A 15353-nucleotide genomic window follows, 5' to 3' on the forward strand; every position below is an offset into this window, starting at 1 on the left:
TATCAGTCACTCACCCAAAACATAATCATACTGTCGTTGCCCTATGTCCTCAGCCTGGTGAACAGAAGATTATGGAGCCGAGTCGATGATGTCCCCTGCTGTCCAGTCTTTAGAGGGTCGTTTTCCCCTTCCAAAAATGAGTCCCTCATTTTATCCATCACTTCAGCCAGACATTGTAGCGAGCAAAGATCCCCATGTGAACTAGATCCCTACCCGTGGTGCTGTATTGACGGCATATTCCCGAGCCTGTCCATGATGGACGCTTCAAACTCTCTGCCGTAAACCTCATTAGATCCAGCCTTGCCACCATTAAGCAACCGAGGACTCTGGGAGTTTGAGGTGCGGCCAACAACTCCAAGGTTACTCTTCTCTTACGAGTCTGGTCAGTGGTCATGCTTAAGAACACCTGCTTCCTCCCACGAACTATGAAGCTGCCATTAGTGCATTCAGCAGCGAATTGTGTGTGTGTGTGTGTGTGTGTGTGTGTGTGTGTGTGTGTGTGTGTGTGTGTGTGTGTGTGTATTTTACCCAGACCAACCCTGTGTCGTATATGGCTTGCCATCCATCTTATATTGTTATGGTCTACGTTAAGCACCCACGGTTTAAGCTTTTTCTTCAGGTAGTCTGCATACAGGGGAAAGCTTGCTGACCGCAGCAACTTGACGCATGTTAAGACGAGGAACTCCAGCAAAAGACCCGTGAGCCAGAAGTGTGGAAGAATCTCTCGTTGCCGTTGAGAACACGACACTGTTGCCTCTCCTCTGGACTCCTAGCTCCAGCGACTTCAAGTACTGGCCGAGGAATTCTTTTTTTCTTTTCTTTTGGAACGAGATGTGCAAACTGCTTGCAGTAGCATGATGTGTACCACTGGTGCGCATGACGTGAGATATCCGCATTAAAGGAACCTTCAGGCATCTACAGATGCTACCTAGACATAGACGAGAATTTCCACATCAACCCGTGTCTCTCAACTCACTCACTCTCCCATCACTAACCGCTGTACCCCTTTGGGTATGGCGTGTAGAGTGGCTGATCCACAGCGATCACTGGTACTTGGGCAGGGTCGAGTTATGCAAATGTTCGTTGTTTCTAGTTGCGAAGTGGTTCTGATATCGGTTTCGATGTGGGTAATTTGTAGCTTGTTATACTTTCATTTGAAAGTATGATTGACTACATGGGCGAGTCATAGGCATGTATATATATAACCCAGACACCCCATTCTATGGGGCTCCAGCAGTTTCCTTCCACACCGCGCTACGATCAGTATCAAGAGAAACGATGGACTCCTTCGGAATGGGAGGAACTTCAATGAGATGGCACCACTTCTCGTCCATTGACGACGATACACAATCTCGCCGTAGGTGACCCGTCACTCTTCGTGTGATCCAACGTGAGTCCATCAGCATCACCACCTCCAACCCTTGTGATGGGGCAGGACGTGTGTCACTGTCGCCCCCGGGCCGCCCACAGGTCAACAAGTCGACCTGAACTCTCTCTCTCTCTCTCTCTCTCTCTCTCTCTCTCTCTCTCTCTCTCTCTCTCTCTCTCTCTCTCGGGAGAGGCCCTTTCTACGTCGGAGGTGCGGTCGCTTCAGTGTAATAAAACAACATGACAGTGTTTTCCGGCCTCTTCCCGCCGTTGAAGTGGTGACCCAGTGACACCACGACAAAGAAATGATACTTCTAAGACTATGCCCAACCTCCCTGACCGAAATCCGTCACTACAATCATCTTGTACCAACCAACTAGTGTTCGTCCACATACCAGAATTACCCCATGCCTGCCTGCTACAGGGTAATCAAACAATGCGTGAACAAGTGCACAGCTAAGCAAGCAAATATAGCACAGGTTTCCCCCCCCATAGGAAGTTTACGTCATCTACTATGTTACTGTAACTCAAACCAACGTGATAATCTTCATCACATAACGTTTATCAGTAACGACATAATGTGCGTCAACGCAGTATTACAGCAGCTGAGCTACGTCGTATGTTACTTTACATCCCTTAATGTTCATTATATACACAATGTATGTCAACACAATACAACTGCCATTCAACCAAACTGTGTAACTTTATATCAACGTTCAACTAATCAACACGAAATAAATGTATGAAGTATAAACCATAAAAATTGCTCAAAAAAAAAAGAGAAAAGATTCCAGTAATATGTAGACATAAAAATTGCCCCAAAAAACAAAAAAGAATCCAGTAATATGTAGACAAACTTCACTCATGTGCTTATCGAAAGCCTGGAAGCCTCTAGACTTACTGTGAACTCAAGTTCTTTTGTGATTTACTTGCTAGTGACGACCATGACCCACAGTCATGTAATACTTCAACTGTATATCTTTAAGCCGAACTGTCGCCCGAATTCAGTGCACAATGATCAAGTACGGAGAGAGAGAGAGAGAGAGAGAGAGAGAGAGAGAGAGAGAGAGAGAGAGAGAGAGAGAGAGAGAGAGAGAGAGAGAGAGAGAGAGAGAGATTTCCGTTAGCCGTTTATCCTTCAGTAAGTTAAAAAGAAAAAAAGAAAAACCGCGTTATGGAACAAAAGTAGAGCGGTGGACGAAGATCCTTGAACACGCAAGATGGAACCTCCACCGTGCCCTCTGTCTCAACAGGTACAAGGCTTAATGTAGCTTCGACCAGACGTGTACTGGGACTCGAGACATCAAACCTCAGTCAAATGTCATAGAAAAAAACACTTTAGCGGAATATTTCATTTTCCAAAAGTCACTCATTCACCTAGGCTTATCGTACTGTCAACATGGGGCATCCACTTTCTTTCTGCCTTCCCACAACATGGGATATCCATTTCATTTTTGCCTTCCCACAAAATGGGACATCCATTTTCCTTTTGCCTTCCACAACAAGGAAAATCCATTTTCTTTTTGTCTTCCCACAACATGGGACATCTATTTTTTTTTTTTTTTTGATTTCCCACAACATGGGACATCCACTTTCTTTTTGCCTTCCCACAACATGGGACATCCATTTTCTTTTTGTCTTCCCACAACATGAGACATCTATTTTTTTTTCTTTTTTTCCTTTTTTTTTGCCTTCTCACAACATGGGATATCCATTTCATTTCTGCCTTCCCACAACATGGGACATCCATTTTCTTTTTGCCTTCCCCACAACATGGGACATCCATTTTCTTTTTGCCTCCCCACAACATGGGACATCCATTTTCTTTTTGCCTTCTCACAACATGGGACATCCATTTTCTTTTTGCCTCCCAATATTCAAAAAAAAAAAAAAAATCATCCAACACCCAGACATCCTTCGTTAACATTACTGTTAACTTTCTAAATGAGATGTGAAGTGGGTCGCTCCACCCCGTACGCGGGACCCCGTGTGATCGGGATTCAAGTTTTTCTCGAATGCCAGCCAACCTGGAAGTATCATTTTTCTGAGAGCTGGCGAACAACACTGAGCTTTTCCCAGAAATCCTTTGCCAAATCTCCTTGGTAGCTGGGGAGGGTACACGCCAGGTCGTCCTTCTTAATAATAGCGGATCACGCGATTCCTATCTACGTGCGTGGGTGTGTGTGTGGGTGGGTGTGCCTGTGTGTGTGTGGGTGGGTGTGCCTGTGTGTGTGTGTGTGAATTCACTTAAGATACAATACCCGAAAGACAGCGAGGAAACATGACCATTGTTGACCTCCTAGCGTTTCCGTGCTAAGGGCCACTTCTAAATCATTACAGTTTGTAAGGTTATATATTTCATTATATATTCCACATAATAAGTTTATGATACACTCGTTCCCTGTCTTGGACAATCATGCGTTTACCAAATGGTGTCCTTCCTATGTCTCTTCGTTGCATATTAGTTGACTTATATTTCTTTCTTGTATCTCCCCTGATGATGTGATTATCACACGAAAGTGCACTTGGGAACTTACCGTGTTTCATTTTTCCCCGTTGTCTCATAGGAATATATATATTATACATGACAGCTAGAGACTGAGTGTGAACGAATGTGGCCTTTGTTGTCTTTTCCTAGCGCTACCTCGCGCACATGCGGGGGGAAGGGAGTTGTCATTTCATGTGTGGCGGGGTGGAGACGGAAATGAATAAAGGCAGCAAGTATGAATTATATACATGTAAATATAATTATATACATGTATATATAAGCCGAAATGTATAGGTATGTATATGTGCGTGTGTGGACGTGTATGTATATACAAGTGTATGAGGGTGGGTAGGGCTAGTCTTTCGTCTGTTTCCTCGCGCTACCTCGCGAGACACCGACAAAGTATAATATATAAATATATATTCTAACGTTTTTCCCACATTATGATTTGGCTGTTACCTTCACGGTCTCCTTGTGATCTTAATGTTGTCCTAGCCAGGCCGTTAAACTCATCCTTGGCGTATGTCTGATTGTACAGTGTTAACGTGCTGGGGGTGGTGGACGTGCCCTCGACTGCTGGAGGTCGCACCGCAAGTTTGTGGATTCACCTTGATAAGAGGCCGTCCAGCAGTCATTCATTGAAAGAGTACCGTCCCGTCAAAGAACTTCTCGCTTCAAAGGAGTCCATCTAATCCCTGCTACTGGACGTAGCGCAGGACCTGCAGGAGCCATTACGAAAGGACGTCTTGGTGTAACACTGGAACCACCCCTTTCAGGAAGGTGTTCCGAGGTACTGATAATAATTCATGACGAATTGCATTTCAAGACTCAAAACACTGCGAGACAAAGTCACTTTGCCGGACGAAAAGTTTAATTTGATCTGATATTATGAAACTTTTTTTTTTTCATTGACTGTCAACTCTAAGGCATTTGCTCCTAAGAAGCTTTTCTTTTTTCATTGAAGTTCCTATGTCAACTCTAAGGCATTTGCTCCTCCTAGTGGTATTAGAAACTTCATGTGGCACTGGCGTATCTCATTCTAATCAAAGACCATTCAAACTTTTGTGAATAAAAGAAATATTCTGAAAGGGAGACATCAAGCAATCTTGATCAAGTTATCACTTTAGAAAAAAAAAAAAAAAGAAAATTCCAAGTTCGATTGTTGAGAGAACCAGTTCAGTATTTCCCGGGAATCTCCCAGAGCTTTCGGCGATTGTCTGTGGTGAAGGCTGTGGTCCTGGGGGTGAAGGTTGTGGTCCGGGATCAGGGTTATGAAGATTGTAGTCCGGTATAATGGATGTGGTCTGATGTGAAGGCTGTGGTCCAGGGTTGGGGATACGAAGACTGTGGTCCGGTAGTATGGATGTGGTCTGATATGGTTTGTGGTCTGAAGTGAGGGTTGTGATCTGGTTGTGAAGGTTGTGGTCTGGGGTTAGGGTTAAGGTGTATGAAATTGTGGTCCATGTTGAGACTTGCGGTTCGGAATGAGGCTTGTAGTCCGGAATGAGGGTTGTGGTCCAGGTTGAGGGTTGTAGCTCGAGGTGAAAGCTGTGGTTCGTTTGAGGGTTGTGGTCGGGGACGAAGGTTGTGGACCGGGGTTAATGATGTAGTCTTGGGTGAAGGGTGTGGTCCAGGATGGAGGTTGTAGTCCAAGGTGAGGGTTGTGGTCCAGGGTGGAGATTGTGGTCCAGGGTGGAGGTTGTGGCAAACAAATTGTGTGACAAGGTGCTAGGCAGGTCCACGTGAACAAAAGAGTAAGCTGTAGAACGTAGTCAGGGAGATATGTGGTAGGGAGAAACTATCGCTGGGACCTGGCTGAAAGGAGAGTCTTATTGGGCCAGGCGAGGGAGCTGATCGCTGAGAGAGTTGGTATTCAGGGAGCTGTACACTGAGAGTTGGTTTTCAGGGAATGACCGCTTGGAGCGTTGGTATCCAGCGAGATGACCGCTGGGAGAGTTGGTATTCAGTGAGCTGAGCGCTGGGAGAGTTGTTCATATAGGATTAGCTTGATAGAGTGGACACCTCTTCAACGCCCCACATCCCCTTCAAATGTCAGCTTAACCACAGTAATGGCGAATTCATGGAGTCAGCTTACATTGCCCAACAGCATCCCGAGTACAGTTGCAACTTGGGGAAGCTGGCAGCTTGAGTGGGCGGGGTTAACGTGGAAGTAAAACCCACTCAACCCCTACGACTATTCCGCGAGCCGTACCCTCGGCCTTAAAACTTCTTACTGTGGTTGACTAAACCTCTATCAACAAGTTTTTTCCGACGGCTGTCCTTGTCAGCTTTGTACATGCCTAAAACGCACTACATATTCATACAAGTACACACGTAACACGCACATATTCTTTGATCGCCAGAGGGCTTGTGACGACTTTATCCCCCCACAGAGAGTCTGTCGATGACATAGAACGTCCTACTCAAATAGAGTGACTGCTCACTACCTAACTGGGGACAGAAGACGTGTCAGTAGCTATTTCCCAAACGAGGCTAGAGTGACAACTGAGGGGTACCTCAGGACACAATGCTGGTACCATTACTATTTCTGGTCTTATGTGAATGATTTGGCCAAGCGAGGTATGTAGGTTCTCGCCCAGATACATTTGCTGTGAAGATGCTATAATTACGAAAGTAGCACCACGCCATAGGGACTGCGAGGTACTGCAGAGAGGCCAAATGGCAGAAGAAATTCAACCCAGGTATAAGTAAAGACATGAAGATATGGAAGGGTTCAGTAGCAGTGGAAATTAGCTGTGAGAGCCGTGATAAGAAAGGTGTGGGGGGGACGTATGAGATGACATCATATCCAACTTGTCACCAGAATAGCGTGTCAAGGAGGACCATGAGGACTGCAAATCACCTATAGGTCGTCAAATTGGCCTTCAAGTATACGGAAAGAGAAGAGTTCAGGAAGAAACAGACGGGTAACGTTCGTTAGAATATGCCAGAACAGTCTGGACCTCTCCCTTGAAGTAAAAGTACAAGAAAAATAATAAAAAAGAACCAGAATCGAATGGAATGAGCTACAAAGAGAGGGTGGAAGCCCTCAATTTAGAAATATCGAATGCAATATCAGAGGAAATTAGAAAGACAAGACTAGTATAAATATATATTTCTTAAGAGACCTTGACGTTAACAGAGCAGAGAGCTTGACAACGTTAAAATAGAACATTCCTTTGGCAGAAAAAATCCCAAGGCAAGATACTTGCACCCAAGTAGATGTTAGGCAAGAGAAGTGTACCTAGGGACGTGACAAAGCATTTCTTCAGGAACAGAACTGGACTCATGGAAGACATGAAATTGAGCCAAGAGAGGATAAATGTGATTATCATTGTACTGAAAAAAAAAGGTCTATTAGACAAGAAAAATGGGATAAGAGGCAGGGCCCCACGAGAATAAAAGCTCCCTCCCCTTACGCACACATGATAAAACACATACACACACACACACACACACACACACACATACACACACACACACACACACACACACACACACACAGTTGACCAAAAGTATTATAATGTCAAACAGCAGTAAACTGGACAATAATATGAAATAAGTTAACGTGATTATCTAAGAGAGAGAGAGAGAGAGAGAGAGAGAGAGAGAGAGAGAGAGAGAGAGAGAGAGAGAGAGAGAGAGAGAGACTCGATATCATTGGGTCTGAAAATCTAAGCAGCGGGAAACGCATTAAAATCATTGTCTACAAAAGCAGATGGATCAGTGAAGAATAGCAGACTGGTAGTTTAAACGCCAAACATTGCAGTAGACTCGTAGATACTCAGTTCCCACAGGACATGCAATGAAATAGTAAGAGGCGAATATAGCGGAGGCAAGTGAGCTAGCCTTGCTAGCTAGACGGAATCAAGGAGTTCAACAAAAAGCACTTGGAGGATAGTCAATCAATTACATTCGTAATATGTGGAACACGGCCGCTAACAGAGATTACGTCCAGTTGTTTTATCAGTATATAGTCATCTGTGATAGGCAGCAAGTCTGGGCAAATACAGATAGAAAAATAAACTGAAGATGTAAAGTAACAATGAGAGAGGCAGAGAGAGCCAAACCACAGAGGCCACTCGCAAGTCGTAGCCTATGCAATAAGCAATGCCAGAATCTTACATTCTCCAACAATTATTCGTACTAATCTTGTTATGACAGCGAAATGCAACTAGAAAAAAACATTCCTTCACCTTTATGACAGGAAACTGTAACAACACAAGCCCTGACGCACAATCGATACCGGTTATCATATTCACTTTCAACAGACTTGGTGACGAGTTTATGTGAATGATGTAATTGCATATACCGAGGATGTTTTCAAATTCGTTCTTATCAAGCTTGTGATCACTTACCAGGTTTACAACACCCACGAAAAACTAACATTTTATCTTCTATGAATATCTTAAATACTGTGGCGTCGCAATATCGAACAGATTTACACAATTCGACTGGCTGGAGAGACGTGCGTTGTTCACATGTCCTTGACATAATAGGGCACTACGTTGTACAAGGGGCGAAGTTATGAATTTCTTTTCCGCACTCGGTCGTCAAGGAATCCTTAAAAAAACGTTAAGTGAATGGGTTGTGTCAACGTACATACATTTTGCTTTACATTTACAACCTTTGAACGGTGCAGCTTGACAGGTACAGAATTCAAGGTAGGATAACACTAGAAATGCGGTGACACAATGACACCTTACAAGATAGAGAGCGTCGCATACTCTCCAATATTCCTTTTATGTTTCTCTTCCCCCCCAAAATGAAGTACTTTATCTTTCAGGATACACAACTTATATGCTTCGTCTATAACATAACCTACACTCTTACAAAATGTTTTCCGCTTTCTGTAACAATACACTAGTCATCCTCAAATTGAACACAAACATACATATAGAAAATGTAGATTTCTATTGGTAGCGAAGCCTGATTGAAAGCTATCTTCAACCGCAAACAATTTCCTGCTAGGATGAATACAACAGAAACCATCGCTATTGGTATTTACTTCTAAATACGCTGGAAAGATTGAATCATCAGGAGCCAGCAGTTTCCTGGTGAAGGACTATACTGTTGAATCTAAGTGCGTAGCCTAGACTGATCCCCAGCTCCGCCCATCAACTACGACAGCTCACCCCACCATCAAGTTGCTCCGCCCACGAGCTTCTGTTGGGCAAACCGACCACCCTCTTCTGCTGTAGTATTCCAGCCCCACCGCTCCTTTTCCGCCTACAGATTGCTTTATCATCCTGTTGCCACAGAGGTTTTTCTATTCTACAAATAATTCTCGGAACCTTTCTTTCCGATGTCCCAACCATTCACGTCTTACTCGAGTCAGGGGAAATATTTACTTTTTTTCTACAAGACGAGGTCTTATTCTTATTTTTTACGTTGGAAGCTCCATTCAGGGACAAAAGTCACGTCACAGCCTAGACTTTACAATGATACATAGAGGATTATGAAAGGGAAAAAGAACAGACAGAGAAAGTGGAGGCAGTGGAAAATCAGTTTACACGAATTTTGGATGAAGTGGGGAAAACCTGTCTTTTAGAATGTACAAGGTCATAGTTATTGGAACAAATATGAGAAGGTAGAGAGTTACAAACCTTCGAGGTGTAAGGAAACTGTTCTGCGTGGTGTGGCTAGCGATTGTGGGACACACAAACAGCCAACTTTCGGGAGCAAAAACCAGATTAATACCCATACAAGTGGGGTAATGAACCAACACTGCGGCGAAGGAGAAGCGGGTCAAGTTTTCAAGTTAGCCTGGGACAGTTTTAGACTAAAGTGTCAATTACGGATGCAGAGCTAGAACCACCCCCGGTGTGAGAGCAGTACTCCACACAAGGATGGATCCATTCTTTGTATGAACAGAGCAACTATTCGGACGGGGGGAAAAAAAGAGATATACTTATCCCTTCGAGTAATGTGGGGTTTCCAAAAAAGAGGTGGATGTCACAGGAATACCAAGTATGTTCACAAGAGTTAAGAGATGGAATTATGGAACCGTCAAAGGGTGCAGGAAAATTACGAGGAATTTTCGATGGAGAGATGTGTAGAAACTGGATCTTGGAGGCATTAAACTTGAGTTTTCGTCTACACCATCCAGAATTCCTAAGTCGAGTTCACTAAGGATGTTATGTCGAATCGAGATGCAGATCGAGAGAAATATCAGAATAAAAGGATGTGTAGGAATGCGGTGTTGAGTATTCAACGTATGAGTGCCTTTGATTTTTTGTGGAAGAGATGAAATCGCTGATAAAATGGAGAGGTGTAGAGAACAGGACAGATCCTTGGGGGATACTATTGTTGGAGAAAGAGAGGAGGCTGATCCATCAACAGATCGGTCGGAGAGGATGCGAGATATGAGGGAGGGAAGCCAAAAGAAGGGAGTTTAGAGATAAGACCTCATTGCCACACCCTGTCAAAAGCTCTGCGTACGTCAAGAGCAACGTCATGGGATTCCCTAAAATCTTTCAGGGATGATGAGCAGACATGAGTAAGGTAGGAAAAATTGTCACCGGTGGATCTCGTTTCACGGAAGTCATACTGGCGATCAGAGAGAAGACACATTCAAGGCATGTATAAGGATGTGGGAGTTCAGGAGGGATTCAAAGACTGTAAATGGAAGATGTCAAGGCAACAAGACGATAGTTCGAGAGTTTAGAACGATCACCCTCATCATGGATGGAATGTATCAAAAATGCTTCCAAGAAAGAAAAGTTTTAACAGAAACGAACAGACGAACGAGCGAAAGTGCAAGTTAAGAGGCTCACACTTTCAGTATACACGGGGATGGATGCCACCAGGACCATAAGATTTGCTTGTGTCCAGAGAGAGAAAAGCGCTTTTCGGACAGACCTATAAGAGATTACGGGGAAGGGCATCGGATTAGCAAGTGGAGCATCAGGGGGAGTGAAGGAATGAGAGAGTCATCCCAGGCGGAGTTAGAGGAGAAATGGGAACCAAAGAGTTTCTTTGTCTACAGGGGACACGGCTGCAGTATCGTCAAAACTGAAAAGCGAAGGTAGAGCGACTGAAGTTTTTCGCTATGCCCTTACTGAAAGACCACAAAGACTCATCATTAGCTGACAAGGAAGGGTTATCGAACTTCCTATTCATTATGATTCTACTTAGCTAGCATGTAAATAATCCGAGACCAATTTTCCATTAGAGCTCTGGTGTTATCCAGGACCTACTCTTAATAGCTCCTGCAACCCAAGGACGCACCACTAACAGGGAAGGTAAATGTAACTCATTAGAATTCAGTTCTCCGACAAGGTTTTATACTCCCGATGACACAGCCTCGCCAAATATGACTTTTCCCTCGCGGTACAAACTAGAGCAGGCGGAGCCTAAGAAGATATACTACAGGACTTCGCCTGTTCAAGGTTTCACCGAGAGTTTACTAGTTACTTTTTGCGAGGCAGTACCGTCAGATGACACGGCCCGGATAAGAAAGAACTCCTCGCTTAAAAGGCGTCCATCTTCGCCCGCAGCGAGTGTAGCACAGCCTATGAGCTGCAGGTATACCACATCGATCCAATTCACTCTATTCCTTGCCCTCCTTTCACCCTCCTGCATGTTCAGGCCCCGATCACACAAAATCTTTTTCACTCCATCTTTCCACCTCCAATTTGGTCTCCCACTTCTCGTTCCCTCCACCTCCGACACATATATCCTCTTGGTCAATCTTTCCTCACTCATTCTGTCCATGTGCCCAAACCATTTCAAAACACCCTCTTCTGCTCTCTCAACCACGCTCTTTTTATTTCCACACATCTCTCTCACCCTTACGTTACTTACTCGATCAAACCACCTCACACCACACATTGTCCTCAAACATCTCATTTACAGCACATCCATCCTCCTGCGCACAACTCTATCCATAGCCCACGCCTCGCAACCATACAACATTGTTGGAACCACTATTCCTTCAAACATACCCATTTTTGCTTTCCGAGATATTGTTCTCGACTTCCACACATTCCTCAAGGCTCCCAGGATTTTCGCCCCCTCCCCCACCCTATGATCCACTTCCGCTTCCATGGTTCCATCCGCTGCCAGATCCACTCCCAGATATCTAAAACACTTTACTTCCTCTAGTTTTTCTCCATTCAAACTTACCTCCCAATTGACTTGACCCTCAACCCAACTGTACCTAATTACCTTGCTCTTATTCACATTTACTCTTAACTTTCTTCTTTCACACACTTTACCAAACTCAGTCACCAGCTTCTGCAGTTTCTCACATGAATCAGCAACCAGCGCTGTATCATCAGCGAACAACAACTGACTCACTTCCCAAGCTCTCTCATCCACAACAGACTTCATACTTGCCCCTCTTTCCAAAACTCTTGCATTCACCTCCGTAACAACCCCATCCATAAACAAATTAAACAACCATGGAGACATCACACACCCCTGCCGCAAACCTACATTCACTGAGAACCAATCACTTTCCTCTCTTCCTACACGTACACATGCCTTACATCCTCGATAAAAACTTTTCACTGCTTCTAACAACTTGCCTCCCACACCATATATTCTTAATACCTTCCACAGAGCATCTCTATCAACTCTATCATATGCCTTCTCCAGATCCATAAATGCTACATACAAATCCATTTGCTTTTCTAAGTATTTCTCACATACATTCTTCAAAGCAATATATATATATATATATATATATATATATATATATATATATATATATATATATATATATATATATATATATTTTTTTTTTTTTATACTTTGTCGGTGTCTCCCGCGTTTGCGAGGTAGCGCAAGGAAACAGACGAAAGAAATGGCCCAACCCCCCCCCCCCCATACACATGTATATACATACGTCCACACACGCAAATATACATACCTACACAGCTTTCCATGGTTTACCCCAGACGCTTCACATGCCTTGATTCAATCCACTGACAACACGTCAACCCCGGTATACCACATCGCTCCAATTCACTCTATTCCTTGCCCTCCTTTCACCCTCCTGCATGTTCAGGCCCCGATCACACAAAATCTTTTTCACTCCATCTTTCCACCTCCAATTTGGTCTCCCTCTTCTCCTTGCTCCCTCCACCTCCGACACATATATCCTCTTGGTCAATCTTTCCTCACTCATCCTCTCCATGTGCCCAAACCACTTCAAAACACCCTCTTCTGCTCTCTCAACCACGCTCTTTTTATTTCCACACATCTCTCTTACCCTTACGTTACTCACTCGATCAAACCACCTCACACCACACATTGTCCTCAAACATCTCATTTCCAGCACATCCATCCTCCTGCGCACAACTCTATCCATAGCCCACGCCTCGCAACCATACAACATTGTTGGAACCACTATTCCTTCAAACATACCCATTTTTGCTTTCCGAGATAATGTTCTCGACTTCCACACATTCTTCAAGGCCCCCAGAATTTTCGCCCCCTCCCCCACCCTATGATCCACTTCCGCTTCCATGGTTCCATCCGCTGCCAGATCCACTCCCAGATATCTAAAACACTTCACTTCCTCCAGTTTTTCTCCATTCAAACTCACCTCCCAATTGACTTGACCCTCAACCCTACTGTACCTAATAACCTTGCTCTTATTCACATTTACTCTTAACTTTCTTCTTCCACACACTTTACCAAACTCAGTCACCAGCTTCTGCAGTTTCTCACATGAATCAGCCACCAGCGCTGTATCATCAGCGAACACAACTGACTCACTTCCCAAGCTCTCTCATCCCCAACAGACTTCATACTTGCCCCTCTTTCCAAAACTCTTGCATTTACCTCCCTAACAACCCCATCCATAAACAAATTAAACAACCATGGAGACATCACACACCCCTGCCGCAAACCTACATTCACTGAGAACCAATCACTTTCCTCTCTTCCTACACGTACACATGCCTTACATCCCCGATAAAAACTTTTCACTGCTTCTAACAACTTTCCTCCCACACCATATATTCTTAATGTATATATATATATATATATATATATATATATATATATATATATATATATATATATATATATATATATATATATTTCATACTATTCGCCATTTCCCGCGTTAGCGAGGTAGCGTTAGGAACAGAGGACTGAGCCTTTGAGGGAATATCCTCACTTGGCCCCCTTCTCTATTCCTTCTTTAGGAAAATTAAAAATGAGAGGGTAGGATTTCCAGCCCCCCCCCCCCCCCCCCCCCCCGCTCCATTCCCTTTTAGTCGCCTACGACACGCAGGGAATACGTGAGATATATATACATACACACACACACATATATATATATATATATATATATATATATATATATATATATATATATATATATATATATATATATATATATATATACAACTTAACGCCAGCTAGCCTACCTCTCACTGCGTGGGTTACATACCATCACGACACCGCTTCCTACACGACACAAAAAAAGTCAACTATCGTCGGTTCGTTACCAATACCACACTGCTTCAAACTTCATACCAGCATCGAACTATACTTCCAGCACTGCAAAGACAGATACAAAAATACTAAATACAATACACAGTAGGTAATATAGTGATAACAATAACATGGAAACACAGGAATATGATGGGAGTTTATCTTGCAAGCTCGAGGCTTCAGGTCCTCACCCCACGCAGGACTGACACACGCCCTGCTATTACGTCACGAGCCCGGGAAATTCCTGGCGTAAGCACTCGCAACAGACATTTCTCTATCTGTATAATGACGACTGTTCCCATCTGGAATTCCCTCAAGGGTGTGGCCACGTCCAGTTTCCATACCCATAACTTGTGAAACATCAAAGCCGCTTCTTAGCATTTCGTGCCCCACCCTTAACAAGCCACTGGCAGAGGACAAACCTACCTCAGTGTTGACCAACTACTTCTACCTAATGCTCTCGCCAACTATTCCTACTTACTGGTTCTATCTAATGTTTCTACTAATGCTCCTAACTAAATGTTTCTACCAACCACTTCCATCGATCGCTCCCACTTGAGGTTACACACGAGTGAAAAGAAACTTTGACGTCAGTCAGGGAGAGGGCCTGGATCTGCTTCAGGGAGAGGGTCAGGATCTACGTCAGGGAGAGGGCCAGGATCTACGTCAGCCAGGGAGAGGGCCAGGGTCTACGTCAGCCAGGGAGAGGGCCAGGGTCTGCGTCAGGGAGTGCACACAAAACAGAAAAAAAAAAAATCTTAATACAACAAGTTACTTCCATTAATCGTCTGATTTTCTTTTCAATTTGCTCAGTGTTTTCAGCAAACCAGAAAACATTTTACTCCATGGAACCCATAGCAGATAATAGATTGGTATTAATATATCTCTACATCTATGATGACTCCCTAGACCCATTTCTTTCTGGTTTTACTTCAGGATCCATCTTCTAGGGTGCTTCTGAGACCCCAAGGCTGCGCTAAGTGCTCTATTCCTAGTAGCGTTGGGAGAAATTTAGCGTGACTACGTATTCCATTTCGTCACCATA

The sequence above is a fragment of the Panulirus ornatus genome, chromosome 23 (assembly GCF_036320965.1).
Source record: "Panulirus ornatus isolate Po-2019 chromosome 23, ASM3632096v1, whole genome shotgun sequence".
Lineage (NCBI taxonomy): Eukaryota > Metazoa > Arthropoda > Malacostraca > Decapoda > Palinuridae > Panulirus > Panulirus ornatus.